We start from the raw sequence: 16890 nt of genomic DNA, 5'->3' as shown, positions 1-16890 counted from the left end.
GTAAAACTGTAAAACTTACAGAAGAAATCGTAGGGGAAATTTTCCTGAGCATGTTAGGGAAATAATTTTTTGACATGACACTGAAAGCACAATCCATGATACAAAAAAATGATAAATTGTAATTTATAAAAGTTAAAAACTTTTATTCTATAAAAAAGATTGATAGGAAAAAAAGAAAACAAATCACAGACTGAGATGAAATATTTGCAAATCACATATCTGATGAATGACTTTTATCCAAAATATTTGAACTCTCAAATCTTAACAATAAGAAAAAATAGCTCAATTAAAGACATGCACAAACACATTTATTTCTTTGAAAATTCTCAAATTCTCATTTTTTTCTTATTTTCTAAAGAGAAAAGAAAATATTGCTTGATGCCATTTTCCCCAACTTTCGAGTCATTTGTTCTTTATGAGAGAAAGATCTTAGTAGTTTTCCCTGCCTTTCCTGTAGTGATTATTCTTCTCCCTCATGCCTTGGCAATGAGAAATGCTTATTCAGAGCTATTGCTATTTTAACCCAGTTAGGATTGTGGAGAATAACCCTCAAACGAAAATTCATTCCCTTTACCTGTATGGCCAATAAAGGTTCTATAGTCTTTTGCTAATCCAAGACTTGGTTTTTACCAATTTGTTAATGATTTTAGCTGCAGTCTTCTCAGATCTGACAATGTCTACTCCAGGTAAGAAAGAACTTCTGTCCTATCTACTCTTTTATCTTTAAATATATATTTTTTTAAATTTCAATTACAGTTGTTAAAAATATTATATTTCAGGTGTACAAAATAGTAACTAGACACATATAACTTATGAAGTGATCACCCCAATATATCTAGTACCATCTTACATTGTACATAGTTATGATATTATTATTGAATGTATTCCTTACACTACACTTTTACATACCCATGACTGTACTGTAACTACCAATATGTATTTCTTAATCTCAAACTTTTTCACTCACTTTGAACTCCCTCCCATCTGGCAACACTCAAACTGTTCTCTGTACAAAAAGAACAAACTAATCAAAAACAGACTCACAAATATAATAGACAATTTGATGACAGACAGAGGGGAGGAGGGTTAGGTGGTCTGGGAGAAAGGGATAAAGGGTTGAAGAAATACACATTAGTAGTTGATAGATGGTCACTGTGATGGGGAACACTGCATAGGGAATGCAGTTAGCATTAATATATTGGCTAGGTGGAAAGCCAGAGGAGAGAAGGAGTAATTAGGGAGATAATTTTATAAACTATATAAATGTCTAACCAATGTACTGTATACTTGAAACTAATTAAAATAAATACATTTTAAAAATTGGGAGTGATATCTTAGTTGCAGAGGTCTCTCCAGAGAAAGAGAAACTGTCAACAAGGTAAAGAGACAACCATCCGAGTGAGAAAAGATATTTGCAAGCAACACCTCTGATAAGGGCCTAGTATCCAAAATATATGAAGAACTCATACAATTCAATAACAACAACAACAAAAATAAACAAATGATCCAATCAAAAAAAATGGCAGAAGATCTGAATTAAGACTTCTCCCTAGAGGACTTACAAATAACTGACAAATATTTGAAAATATGCTCAACGTTGCTAGCTATTAGGGAAATGGAAATCAAAACCACAATAAGATAACATCTCACACCTGTTAGAATAGCTATAATCAACAGGATAAGTAATAATAAATGTTGGAGAGGATGTGGTGAAAAAGTAACTCTCATACACTGCTGATGGGAATGCAAGTTGGTACAGTCACTATGGAAAACAGTATGGAGGTTCCTCAAAACACTAAGAATTGATCTACCACATGATCCAGCAATCCCTCTACCGAGTATTTACCTCAAAGACTTGAAAACTCATATCCGAAAAGATATTAGCACACAAATGTTCATAGCAGCGTTACACACAGTGGCCAGGACATAGAAGCAACTGAAGTGTCCTATGATAGATGATTGGCTAAAGAAGCAGTGGTACATATATACAATAAAATATTACTCAGCCATAAGAAGACATGAAATGCTGCCATTTGCAACAACATGGATGTACCTCAAGATAATCATGCTAAGCAGAATAAGCCAGACAGAAAAATTGAAAATCACGACATCACTTATATGTGGGATATAAACCTAAAGCAACACATGAACAGGACAAACAAAGAGACTCATGGACATGGACAATAGACTAGTGGTTACCAGAGGGTAGGTAGGAGGGGTAAGGGGGAAGGTAGACAGGGTAAAGGGAGTCAAGTATGCGGTAACAGAAAGAAATTTAACTATGGAGGTGAATACACAGTGTCAATATATGCCTTACTGTTAAAGTGCACAGTTGAAGTTTATTGGATTTTGTTAACAAATGCCATGAAAAAAATTAATTTAAAAAATAAATTATAAAATAAAGTTAAAATAAATTGTTGATAAACATGTAGTTATTGCAATTTTATTATTCATATTTTCAATATTTTTTTTTCTCTTAAAGATATCCTAACATTTCTTGTAATACTGGCGGTGAGGATTAACTTTTAGCTTTTTATTGTCTGGGAAGCTGTTTATCTGTCCTTCAATTCTAAGTGATAGTTTTGCTGGGTAGAGTAATCTTGGATGTAGGTCCTTGCTTTTCATCACTTTGAATATTTGATGTCAGTTTCTTCTGGATTGAAAAGTTACTATTGAGAAACCATCTGACAGTCTTATAGGAGCTCCCTTATAGGTAACTAACTACTTTTCTTTTGCCTCTTTTAAAAATGTTTCTTTGTCTGTAATCTTTGGCATTTTAACTCTAAAATGTCTCAGTGTGGGCCTTTCTGTGTTCATATTGTTTGGTATTCTCTGTGCTTCCTGGGCTAATATGTCTAGGTTAGGGAAGTTTTCAGTCATTATTTCTTGATAATGGTTTTCAAATCTCTTTTCCTTCTGATATCCCTATGATGAAAATTTGTATGCTTGATATTGTCACACAAGTGCCTTAAACTATCTCATATTTTTGGAATTTCTTCTTGCTGTTCTTAGTGGGTGTTTTCTGCTACCTTATCTTCTAAACAATCAAATCAATACTCTGCTTCATTTCATCTACTGTTTCTTCTTCCTAAGATAGTCTTCATTTTAGTTATTGTATTCCTCATTTCTGACTCATTCTTTTTTCATGTTTTCTATCTCCACTTTCATTTTTTTTCTTTTTGTTAAAATTCTCCTTAAGTTCAACTATTCTTCTCCTGAGTTTACTGAGCATCCATATCATCAGTGATTTGAACTCTGCAAACTAAGCAGTAAGGAGGACTCAATAAAGAAAAGTGGCTTCTCCCAGCAGTTCTTTCTGTGAGAAAGCTGCCCTTCCAGCCCCTAACCTCAAGCCAGACAACTCAGTTCTTCCCTACATGTCCCTGATACCTTTTAAGCTTCTGCCCAGAACTGGAGCTCAGATCAAGTGAGATCATCATTGGTAAGTCTGTGCATAGACCTCTGAAGAGGAAAGTCTGTCACTCCCTCAGCCCTCCATCTCCCTCAACCACAACTGCTTGGAGTTTTCACAGCCAGAAGTTGTGAGAACTTCTTCCCAGCACTGGAACCCTGGGTTGGGGACCCCAGTGTGGGGAGGGAACACCTCTTTCTTCTGGGGGGATCTCCACAGCCAACAGATTTCTCTCAATTCTCAACTGCCACATATGAGTGTGAGATCTGTCTGTTTCACATCTCTGCCTCTCTTATCATTTTCAAGGTGGCCTCTTCTATGTGTCCCCAGTTGTAGAACTTCTGTTTAGCTAGACTTCATGTGACTCCAAATGATGACTATCCTGTAATTTAGTTGTAATTTTGATGTGGTTGTGAGAGGAGGCAAGCCAGAAACCCAAGAGCTAATGTTGAAAACTAGTAAAAAACTTGATTGAATTTGCTAACTAGAACATCAACAAACATAGTCTACAGTACTGTGCATCAGCAATGACCAATTAGACAATGTACTAGTAAAAAAACACTATTTTATAACAATAAAAAGTATCCCAGAACTATAATATACTTAGAAATAAGTTTGAAAAGTTCTATATTATAAAGATTTTAATTTTCCCAGATTGGCTTATAAGTTTAATACAGTTTCATTCAGTAGTCTAATAAGGTTTTTCATGGAACTAGACTTACTGATTCTAAACTATGTAATATGGAATAGTAAAGAGCCAAATATATATAACAATTCTGAAAAGAAACAACATACATGTAAAACTAGATCTAGCATATATAAAATTTATTATGAAACTATATTAATTAAAAGATATTTGGTACAAGAATGGGTAAATAAACAAATCCACCAAAATGAAGAACTGGAAATAGATTCAAACTTATGAATATATGAGAGAAAGTATATGAATATGTGAGAGAGGTATTATTACATATCAAAAAGAAGCATAGACCACTCAATAAACTGTATTATGGATATTGGTTTCTCATTAAAATATAAAGATTCCTTCTCAAACTGTACCTTAAAATAAATTACAGGCACTATAAACATTTACATATGAAAAATAAAACCATTAGAATAAATGTTAGGAGAATATCATTATAATTAATGGCAGGGGTCTACAAACTTTCTGTAAAGGTCTTGATAGTCAATATTTTAGGTTTTATACACCAGACACAGTCTGTGTTATGTATTTTTTTGCAACCTTTAAAAAAATTAAAATAAAAAAATTGTAGCTCATTGACGGCTCGTAGACTACTGTGTGGATTTGACCCACCCAAAAATATTTTCTTGACTTCTGATATATGGGAAAAGGAAGGCTAGTTAAAAGAAAGAGTATAAAGTTAAAAGACAAGTCAAATACTTGGAGAAAATATTTACATACTATTCAGTAGACAATGTTTTAGTATCCAGAATATATGAAGAACTCTTAGAAACCTATAAGAAAACAAACAAAAAAATCAATATAAAAATGGAAACTAGAAACTTAAGGTAAAAAAGCTGAACTATTATTAAGCATTAGGAAAATAATGTTAAATAAAAATAAGATACTATTTCTCCCCTCACTCTGGCAATTTTATGATTGCCTTATGAACTCCAGTGTATTTTATAATATTTAAGTTTTAACTTTGAAATTTAGTATACTATATTGCCATAAAAGCTGTCACAAATGTACGAGGTAATCTAGGGTTTCTTAGGCCTGGTACATCTTTTTCAAAATGTAAATTAGACATGGTAGCTATAGTTAGCTTACCTTGACCTCTACTATATCATTTTGAATTGTACCAAATATACATTGTCCCCATCAATGTGTAATGACATCATATATACCTATGATCCCTGACCCTCTTCAAACCTAGTGTTTAAAATAATTGGCCTGTAAATGGTGAAATGGTTTTGCCATATAGGTGGCTGAAAGACTAGAAAATGGTGACAGCTAAAGACAGTGAAGCTGAAAGAACATAAAAGTAGAAGCAGCCGGGCTTAGTTTGAAATCAGATTCTGACATTTACTAGCTTTTGCAGCACTACCATGCTGAACAATGTGGTTGGACAGTCAATGGATTATATAGTGACCCTGGCTGGAATTTATTTCTAAGCTTCAATTACCTTATGGAATTTATTTCCAAGCTTCAATTGTCTTAAATAAAAATTTGAGATAATAATACTAGCCTTCAGAGTTTTTGTAGATTTAAATGATATAGTAAAAGTGTCTACCAAATAATATGCATTCAAAAAAGGTAATAATAATAATAATAATAATAATAATGTATTATTTGTTATTATCTAAATCATAACAGTGCTTAGGAAAATGAATTTGGGACATAACAGGACAGACTTTAGTTCAAATCAGAGTTCTGACGCTTCCTGGGTGTATTATTTTGGATAAGTTAACCTCTCTGATGCTAAGTTCTCTCATTTGTAAAATGTGAAGTAATAGCTCATCTTCAGAATAAGTCAGAAGGTGTTCTAAGAACTGTGTGTGTATACATACATACATACATACATACATACATAAAATAATATACTAATCATGAAAACCTTGAGGCAAGTACTATTACTATCCTCCCAAACAAACAAACAAACAAAACAGAGGCACAGGGAGCTTGTGTAAATTGTTTGAAGTCATACAAACAAAAAAGAGACAGAGCTGACATTTAGATCCAGACTGTGTTCAGGATCTAAGTTTCAGTAATCTACTTTTCTAAGGCACTAGAAGGATTAAATAAGGTAGTGGACATAAAGAATTTTTCCCGGTATCTACAACATAGTAAGCATTTTATAGAATTTAGCAATTGTACTGGTCAGAATTCTTTTGGTTACAAGTGACACATACCCAATTCAAATTAGTTTGAGCTAATTTACATGTGCAAATACAGATAACTTTATTGACTTGCATGACTAAAAATGCATAGATAAAATAAGGTTGGCTCTGCTTTTCTTTCTGTTGGCTTTAATAATTGGCAGGCTTCTGCCATATATTAGCAAAGATAGTTAGCAGAATGTTTAGGCCTAGTACATTATACTTAGATCTAGCAATTCAAAAAAAAGAGATAACTTTATTTTAATGGTCTAGCATAGGCACAGGCTCTTCTTCAAACCAATTACTCCAACAAGAAGAGAAGCATTGGATAGATCTGAATTATGCACCACACTGAGACCAGGGCATGAGATCAGCCTCCTCCAATCTTATGAATTGCAATACAAGTAAGAGTGATTGACCTTAATGAACGATTCATATCATGGTTAAAAAATCTGCTTATTTAAGCCTGGAAACCCAGAAAGATAAACTATAGAAAAATAGGCTCTTTGAAAAGGAAGCACCTAATCGATCATCCTCAATTACATCAGATAATTTTATTTCCCCTGATTTGCCACCTTCCTAGATACTTCCAAATGTATTTTTTCCAAATATATTACAAATAGATTCTTAGTTCTCCCTAGTAGAAGCAGGTTTGCCTTAGAAATCTGACCTTTAAAGACCTCTAAAACTCATGGGCATGGACTATAAAAGTAAGAGATTTAAGGAAGGTTCAAAATAAGAAATAATTTTAGTTCACTTTGTTTAAATTTCCAAAACAAGTATATTCTATTTTTAATTACATTTATTGGGGTGATATTTTAAAAAATTATATAGGTTTGAACTGTATAATTTAATAATCATAGTTGTATTGCATTATGTATTCACCACCCAAAGTCAAATTTACTTCCATCACCATATATTTATTTGACCCCCTTTACCCTCATATACCTTCCCCCTACTCCCTTTCCCTCTGGTAACCACAAAATTAGTGTCTGTGTCCAAGTGTCTCTGTATGTTTCTCATGTTTGTTTGTTGCTTTCAGTTTTATGTCCCACATATGAATGCAATTATATGATTCTCACATTTTCTGTCTTACTTATTTTGCTTCGCATTATAATCTCAAAACCTATTCATGTTGACGCAAGTGGCAGTATTTCATCTTTTTCTATGGCAGAGTAATATTCCATGGTGTGTGTGTGTGTGTGTGTGTGTGTGTGTGTACCACCTCTTCATTATCCAATCATCTATCAAAGGCACTTAGGTTGTTTCCATGCCTTGACCACTGTGAGTAACGCTGTAATGAATATTGAGGTGCATATATCTTTATGAATAAATGTTTTCCTATTCGAGGGGCAGATATCAAGAAGAGGGATTGTTGCATCATATGATAATTCTACTCTTAATTTTTTTGAGGAACCTCCATACTGTTTTCCATACTGACTGTACCAATTTACATTCCCACCAGCAATGTATAAGATTCCTTATTGCCCACCACCACTCCAACACTTGGTTTTAATTGTCTTATTGATAATACCCTTTCTAACAGGTGTGAGGTGGTAGCTCATTGTGTTTTTTTATTGTGAGAATTCCATTTTTTATTATTATTATGATGATGACATTGCTTAACGAAATCCAGTGAGTTTCAAATGTACAACTGAACAGTAAGGCATATATATATATATATATATATATATATATATATATATATATATAGCATTGTGTGTTCACTGACCATAGTCACATATCTTTCTGTCACCACATACTTGACTCCTCTTACCCCATCTACCTTGTCCTTTCCCCATCCTTTGGTAACCATTAATCTATTGTACATATTCATGAGTCTCTGTTTGTTTGTTTGGTTTTAGGTTTATATACTACGTATAAGTGACATCATGTGATTTTCAACATTTTCTCTCTAGCTTATTTTGCTTGAGCATGATTATTTCAAGGTCCATCCATGTTTTGGCAAATGGCAGTATTTCATCTCTTCTTAAGGCTGAGTAATATTCCATTGTATATATGTATATGTACCACAGCTTCTTTAGCCAATCAACTATCATAAGACACTGGTTTCTTCCATGTCTTGGCCATCATGAATAATATTAGTATGAACATTAATGTGCAAACATCTTTTTCAATAGTTTGCAGTCTTTGGGGGTAAATACTCAGTAGAAGGATTGCTGAATCATATGATAGATCAATTAGTTTTTTGAAGTACATCCATACAGTTTTTCATAGTATCTGTACAAATTTGCAATCCCATCAACAGTGTATGAGAGATCCTTTTTCTCCACATCCTCTCCAGCACTTATTACTTGTCCTTTTGACGATAGCCATTCCAAAATTTGTGAGATGGTATCCCATTGTAGTTTTGATTTGCATTTCCCTAATAGTTAGCAACATTGAGTATCCTTTCACATGTTTGTTGGCCATTTGTATGTCTTCCTGGGAGAACTGTCTGTTCGGGCCTCTCCCCAATTTTTAATTGGATTGTTTGTTTGTTGTTGTTGTTGTTATTGAGTAGTGTAAGTACTTTGTATATTTTGGATATTAAGCCCTTATTGAAGGTGTTGCTTGCAAATATCTTCTCCCATTTGGATGGTTGTCTCTTTATCTTGTTGACAGTTTCTTTGGTTATGCAGAAGCCTTTTAGTTTGATGTAGTTACATTCATTTATTTTTGTTTTTACTTCCCTTCCTTCGAGGTCAAATTCATAAAATCCTCTTCAAGTCCAAGGTCCATGAGTTTAGTTCTTATGTTTTCGTCTATGAAATTTATTGTTTCAGGTCTTATATTCAAGTCTTTAATCCATTTTGAGTTAACTTTGGTGGCTTTCCAGTTTTCTAAGTACCATTTATTGAAGAGGCTTTCCTTTTTCCACTGTATATTTTTGCATTTTTTTTTGGTGTGTCAAAAATAATTTGTTCATGTAAACATGAGTTTAGTTTTGGACTCTCAATTCTGTTCCATTGGTCTATATGTCTGTTCCTCTGCCAATACCATGTCATTTTAATTACTGCCACTTTGTAGTGTAATTTGAAGTCAGGCAGAGAGTGATGCCTCCAGTCTCATACATTTTTCTCTGGACGACATTGGCAATTTGGAGTCTTTTGTGCTTCTATACAAATTTGATGATTTCTACTTCTTTAAAAACTGTCGATGGGATTTTGATGGGGATTGCATTGAATCTGTATAATGCTTTATGTAATAAAGTCATTTTAATTGTGTTGATTTTTCCAATCAAGAAGACAGAATACCTTTCCATTTCTTTGTCTATTCTTCAATTTATTTTAATAGGGTCATATACTTTTCATTATATAGGTCCTTCTCATGTTTCTTTAGATTTATTCCTTGTTGAAATTACATAAAGAATTATTTTTTTCCACTTCATTTCTGACAATTCCTTATTAGAGTATAGGAACACTATGGATTTTTGAACATTGATTTTGCATGGGAAAGTTTACTGTATTTGTTTATTGTTTCTCGTAGTTGTCTTCTGAAGTCTTTAGGGTTTTCTATATAGAGAATCATGTCATCGGCAAATAAAGACAGTTTGACTTTTTCATTTCCTATTTGGATGATTTTTATATCTTTCTCTTGCTTGATTGCACTAGCTAGAATCTCCAATGTTATATTGAATAACAGTGGTGATAGTGGACAGACTTGTTTTGTTCCTGACCTTGGAGGAAAGGTTTTTAGATTTTTACCATTATACATAATGTTGGCTGAGAGTTTCTGGTATATGGATTTTATTATGCTAAATAGTTTTCTTCTATACCGATTTGGTTATGTGTTTTGATCATAAATATATGTTGTATCTTGTCAAAGGCATTTTCTGCAACTATTTACAGTATCATACGATTCTTATTTTTTAATTTGTTTATGTGGGGTATCACATTAATCGATTTGCATATGTTGAAGCACCCATGTGTCCCTGGAAAGAAACACACTTGATCATGATGTACAATCTTTTTTAATATGTTGTTGAATCAGTTTGCTAATATCTTATTTAGGAATTTTGCATCTGTGTTCATGAAAGAGATCGGTCTGTAGTTTTCTTCTCTGGGTGCATGTGTGTGTTATCTTTACCAGGTATTCATATCAGGGTAATACTGGCCTCATAAAACGAGTAAGAAAGTTGCTCATTGCATCCTCTTTGATTTTTTGGAAGAGTTTGAGGAGAATAGGTACTAAATCTTATGTGAATATTTGGACTTTTACTTTTTGGTATGTTTTTGATGACTGTTTCAATTTCCATACTGCCGATCAGTGTCTTTGGATTTTCCAGTTCTTCTTGAGTCAGTCTAGGAAGGTTGCATCTTTCTAAGTACTTGTCCACTTCTTCTAGGTTATTAAATTTGGTCTTATATACTTTTTCATAGTATTCTCGTATGATGCTTTGTATTTTTGTGGTGTCTGTCATCATTTCTCCTCTTTCATCCCAGGTTTTATTTGTGTCCTTTCTCTTTTTCCTTTAGTGAGTCTATCCAGAGGTTTGTCAATTTTATTAACCCTCTTAAAGAACAAGCTCTTTGTTCCATTTATTTTTTTTATCGTTGTTGTTTTTGTTGTTGTTTTCAATTTAATTTGATTCTGCTCTAATTTTGGTTATTTATTTTCTTCTGCTGATTTTAGGATTCCTTTTTTTATTTTTTTTTTTAAGATGAAGCATTAGATAGTCTATTTGGGCTCGATTTTGTTTTTTGAGATAGGCCTATAATGATATGAACTTTACTCTTATTACCGCTTTTGCCATATCCCTAACGTTTTGATATATTGTAGTATTATTATCATTCATTTCTATGTATCTCTTCATCTATTTTTTTAAATTTCTTCTTTGACCTAGTCATTCTTTAATAGTACGTTGTTTAATTTCAATGTATTTGTGGTTCTTTCCAATTTCTTTTTACAGTTGATCTCTAGATTCAAAGCATTATGATCAGGAATATAGTTGGTATGATTTCAACCCTCTTATATTTGTTAAGGCTATCTCTGTGTCCCAGTATGTGGTCAGTCCTTGAAAATATTCCATGTGCACTAGAGCAGAATGTATAAGCAGCTGTTTTGGTATGAATGGGTATGTAAATGTCAATTATGTCCAGTTGGTCTAATGTGTCAGTTAAAGATGTGACTTCCTTATTGAATTTTTGTTTGAATGATCTCTCTATATATGACCGTGAGGTATTAGGGCCCCTGCTATGATCGTGCTTTGGTCTGTTTTTCCCTTTAGTTTTATTAGTAATTGCTTTATATATTTTGGGGCTCCCTGACTGGGAGCAGAGATAGTAATTAATAAATAATACGTCTTCTTGGTGTATGGCTCCCTTTATTATTATGAAGTATCCTTTAATATTTTTCTTTACCCTTTTCATTTGGAAGTCTATTTCATTTGATATTAGTACTGCTATTCCTGGTGTTCTCTGAATGCCATTTTCTTGAAATAACATCTTCCATTATTTCACTTTGAGTTTATATCTGTCTTTGGAACTGAGATGTGTCTCCTGGAGGCAACATATGGTTCAGTTTTGGTTTTTTTTGATCCAATCTGCAGCTCTGTGCCTTTTCATTGGTGAGTTTAACCCATTTAGATGTGGGGTGATTATTGAAATATGAGGTTTTACTATAGCCATTTCATCTTTTGCTTTCTGGCAGCTTGGTGTTACCATTGCTCTTTTTCCTTGTGTTTGTGTGTGTGTGTGGGGGGGGGGTTGGTTGGGTTTTGTGAATTTTCTCTCTCGTTCTTCTTGTTTTATGTTATATACTTCAGTTCTGAATCTTTAGTTTATGGTTACCATTATGAATATGTGGAGGAGTGTGTGCGTGTGTGTGTGTATGTGTGTGTGTTTGTACTAGTCCATTTTCTTCTTCATGTGCCTTATCTCCATTGCCCTTTGTGAATTTGGATCTTTGAATCCTCTCTTTTTTATGTCATTATTTTCTTATTTTGTCCCTTTTTTATGCTGAAGTTTCATTACTTTCTTGCAGTAGCAAATTTCTTCTCATCATTTAAGCTTACAATGTCCTTTTCTCAATAAGGGTTGCACTCCTCTGCTTCTATCTGCTTGCTAGTCAAATACTTACAGTTATATATTTTTTCTTTGTCATTTTGTTTTAGATGAGCTGACTCCTTGCAGTATTTCCTGTAATGCAGACCTCATAGTGGAGAATTCCTTGTTTTTGTTTTTGTTTTGTTTTGCTTTGTTTTACATCTGGAAACATCTTTATTTCTCCTTCGTATCTAATGGAGATAAATTATTCTTGGCTTGTAGTTATTTTCATTTAATAGTTTGAATATTTGCTTCCACTTTTTTCTTTCTTGTAAGGTTTATACTGAGAAGTTGGACGATAATATAATGGGTTTTCCTTCATATATTACCATCTTCTTTTCCCTGGCTGCCTAAGAAATCCTTCTTTGTCATTGATTTTTGAGAATTTTAGTATAATGTGTCTTGGAGGAAGCCTTTTTGAATTGAGATAATTTGGGTTTATTTTGACTCCTCGAATTCCAAGCTCCAGCTCATTCCTTAGATTTGGAAAATTCTCATCGACTATTTGTCTGCAAATACATTCTAATCCCTGCTCCATTTCCTCCCCTTTGAGAATATCTATTATACTTGTTTCCTTTCTTTATGGTACCAGCTAGGTCTTGTATTTCTCTATTATTATTTTTAATTTTTTTTATTTCTTTCTCATTCCTTTTGATTTATTTCTAGATTTCTATCTTTGATATCACTGATCCTTCCCTCCATTTAGTCAACTCTATTTCCCGACCTTGCTATTTCATTCTACATGCCTTTTAGTGTGTTATTCACCTCCAGAAGTTCTACTTGGTTCTTTCTGAGGGTTTCAATTTCCTTGCTAAAAACTCATTCTGCTCATCTAGTTGTTTTTTCAGTTCCCAGAATTGTTGTTATGAATTATTTTGGATTTCATTGATTTTTTTTTCAGAAGTACTTTCCTGAATTCTCTGTCATTTAAGTCGCGTATTTCTGTCTTTAAGTTTATTTTCTGGCGATTTTTCTCTTTCTTTTTGAGCTGCCTTGTCACCTTGGTTGTTCATGTTGTTTAATGAACTATTTCTCTGCCTGGGTATTCATGGAAGTGTATTTTGCTTTTTTTTTTCCAGAAAGAAGATTTATTTTATACAGGTCTCTCTTAGGTTGTTGCTAAGAAGGCATTTTTTCTTTTGGTGTCCTTTAGGTGGTGTCAAAGACTCTTGGATACCTACTTTAGACAAAGCATTACTATTTACTTCACTTTCTTATAAATAGTCAATCATGCTCACTATCTACAGTCTCAGTCCCTATCAGTGTTAGCAAAGTTTGGGTAGCATTTTCTCATATTCCCCATGAGCTCTGTGGTGTTCTGTCTTGGGGGAAATGTGGAAGGTGCCCTCTGGGTGGCAGATAGAGGATGTGGCTCAGCCTCAAGTTTTGCAACCACAGCTTAACATTCATTGGACTAGGAAAACATATGACTAAGCTTTTTATAAAAGTAGTAGGTACGGGACTAAGGACAATAGCCTAATCATAAAGAATTTTCATGGGAAGAAAAAATGTATGTTATTTCATTGTCATATTTATTCCTCAGGTGCACTTTGTGTTTTCTTTCTGAGTGTTAGCATAAGATACTGTAAGTTGCTAAATAATAAACTTCTGGAACAATTAAAGTGGTAATTTGCTAGTACAGCATCTGTACAAGGATAATATGGCATAGTGGAAACAGTAAAGACAACACAGATCTGGCACAAAATTTTGATTCTGTATGCCCATGTGAACTTTTACAAGTTTTTTAGCATTTCTGAACCTCGCTTTTTTCACATAAGAGAAAAACATTCCTGAAATAATAACACCTATAAAATTAGAAATTTGTCCATATTTGTCCATGTGAATAACCAGTAGCAATATACAATAGGGCTCAATACACAATAATTGTTTTAAGTTACCTCTAGTCTATCCATAACTGTTTTCAGATTTCCATTAAATACTTATATAGTTTAACTTTTCACAGCTTTATATTTTACTCTCTCAGATACCTCTATTTTGGTTTATAACAAATCTAAATATTTTGCCGGAGTTGTAATGTCTTGATAATATAAATTATCTTGGTCTGCTTTTATATTTTACCTCCATTTCTATAATAACATTAAATATTAAAAAAAAAATTATTCCAAACTGTCTAAATTATTTACAGGTAGTTTTGGTAAAAGAAAAAATACAATTTCTATCTCCCTTTTCTCTGCCTCGATCTGAGTAATTTGAATGGTCCTGGCTTGTCAGCTAATACTCATCCACTACATATTCTGCTGATTGTTTTCCTTAAACAGTTCTGTCTCTATCTGTCTCTAAATCTGTCTCACATTTTTCAAATAAGTATGTATAAATTATAAATGTCTTTTTTGTTTAACAGACTGAAACTTACTAATGAAAGGAAACAAAATAAGGATAAAAGAGAGCTATGTAAAATGAATACATTTCATGCCAACTAATATGACATCAATGGATTATCTAATATTCAGGGGACTGGTAAGCATACAGTTTACATAATGTGCTTTGTCTATTGTATAAACTAGCCATTTTTCAATATTTATGTAGAAATGATGATATGTAATATATATAGCAGTTTATAAATTCTAATTTAGATAACAACTTTCCACCCTTGAAACAATGAGGTATAATGTTTATAATATTTATGATTATATCACATTCAAGACACATTAGACTTTTTTGATCCACTTCCAGAATTGTTTCTTTCTTTCCCCTAAAAGATATCTGAGAATTTATATTTGAGCAGGGTGAGACATATGTCATGACTAGATGGGTATCTTTGTATGATTTGTTACCTTTTACTTTGAGATGTTTCCACTTTAATCTTCTCATTATGTCCTCTCCAATGAAACGTATCTTTCAGATCTCTGGAACACATTTAAAATTAAATTTTAGTCCTTTAACATTTGAAAGTAGAGTTTCTACTAGCGTAATTCATTACTGATTTTGCTGTGTCACCTAAAATTTAATTATAAAGATGACACTTTAGTCTTAGTGAAAATGGTAGGTTTATTTTAAGTGAGGAACAAAAATGCCAACGGATAGATCAGAGCTCCAGAAATACATATCTTTCTCTTTTTCCCATCAGAATGAGTTATATTAACTTGGAAATGTATGCAAAAATAAACTTCAAATGTTCTTCTTATATCAGTGGACATTCATAAGGGCAATGATGCCTGATATTGCAGTTCCTTTTTAGGCACTTGATGACTTCTTGGATCATTAAACATCATTTACTCCCTGCTTTTTATGGTCTCTCAAGTTACTCATTAACTCCATAGGAAAGAATACAAACAATAGAATCATTGCCTAATTGTGGTTACAATATCTCCTTCCCTATTTAACATGTATCCATATAACTAATATCAGAAACTAGTATTTCTACTACTTCTGTAGTGACTGATGCCTTCACTGCATAGTGTTTAAATCTACATGTATTATAAGAGGAAATTGTTACAGATATAAATTGGGTATAAAGAATTGAGGTTTTCAATATTTTGAAGAGTAAAAAAAGTTACAAATAACAGAATTATATACAAATGATAATTTAAAACTAAAACTTAAATGACACTGAAACATAACTAAAGTAGAAAGTATATATGTATATATATTTATATATGCATACACACATTTCTTTCTAATCATTAATTAGCTTAGTTGATATTTACTGATTTTAAATTTTTCTTTTCTAGTGGATAAATGAGTGGTACTTAAGTATATATTCTATCATTTTAATGCGTGTGTGTGTGTGTGTGTGTGTGTGTGTGTGTAAAATAACGGCTATAGCTTCTGGTATTCCTAGGTGATCTCTCATCCAAGTACTAACCAGGCCCGACCCTGCTTAGCTTCTGTGATCAGATGAGATCGAGCACATTCGGGATGGCATGGTCATAGACTAATGTATATTTTTAAGGTAAAAAATATATACGACTTTAATACGACTTGCATTTCATGTCATCATTTAATTGGCCTAAAATAAACATTTTATTTTCTTTTGTTGATCTCCAGGTTAGACTATAGAGTAGAGGTCACAAAATGCAGCCAACAGGACACATTTTAGCTTATGTGTGTGTGTGTGTGTGTGTGTGTGTATTTAAAAATCAAATAATTAAAACTATTTAAAATTGACTTATAGGTTAAAATTAAGAGAAAATTTTTATGACCATGCCTTAGGCAAATTTTTTTAGCTATAACATCAAACTCAATTCTTAAAAAAAATCATAAATTAGACTTCATCAAAATTAAGAATGTATGATCTTCAAAAGACACTGTTAACAGAATGAAATAACAGGCACTAGACTAAGAGAAAATACATTACAAATCATAAATCTGACAAAAAAAAACTTGTATCCAGAATTTATGAAGAACTCTCAAAATTCAGTAAAGGAAAACCAACAACCTAATTAAAAACTAGACAATGGATTTGAACAAAACACTTTACCAAAGAAGATAATTAAATGGAAAGTAAGCATATTAAATTGTGCTCAATAGCATTAACCAGTAAGGAAATGTAAATTAAAATCACAATGAGATTTTACTACAAACATATCATAATGGTTTAGAAAAACTGACAATACCAAGTGAAATGAT

General features: G+C 32.6%; 1 pseudogene; it reads right to left on the bottom strand.

Moving 5' to 3' along the window:
• Positions 1-16077: 16077 nt before the first annotated feature.
• LOC118608017 lies at positions 16078-16196 on the bottom strand (annotated as a pseudogene).
• Positions 16197-16890: the final 694 nt, after the last annotated feature.

The sequence above is a fragment of the Rousettus aegyptiacus genome, unplaced genomic scaffold (assembly GCF_014176215.1).
Source record: "Rousettus aegyptiacus isolate mRouAeg1 unplaced genomic scaffold, mRouAeg1.p scaffold_m13_p_9, whole genome shotgun sequence".
Classification (NCBI taxonomy): Eukaryota; Metazoa; Chordata; class Mammalia; order Chiroptera; family Pteropodidae; genus Rousettus; species Rousettus aegyptiacus.
Note: the sequence above shows the minus strand (reverse complement) of the source record. Positions and strands in the feature narration are given on the sequence as shown.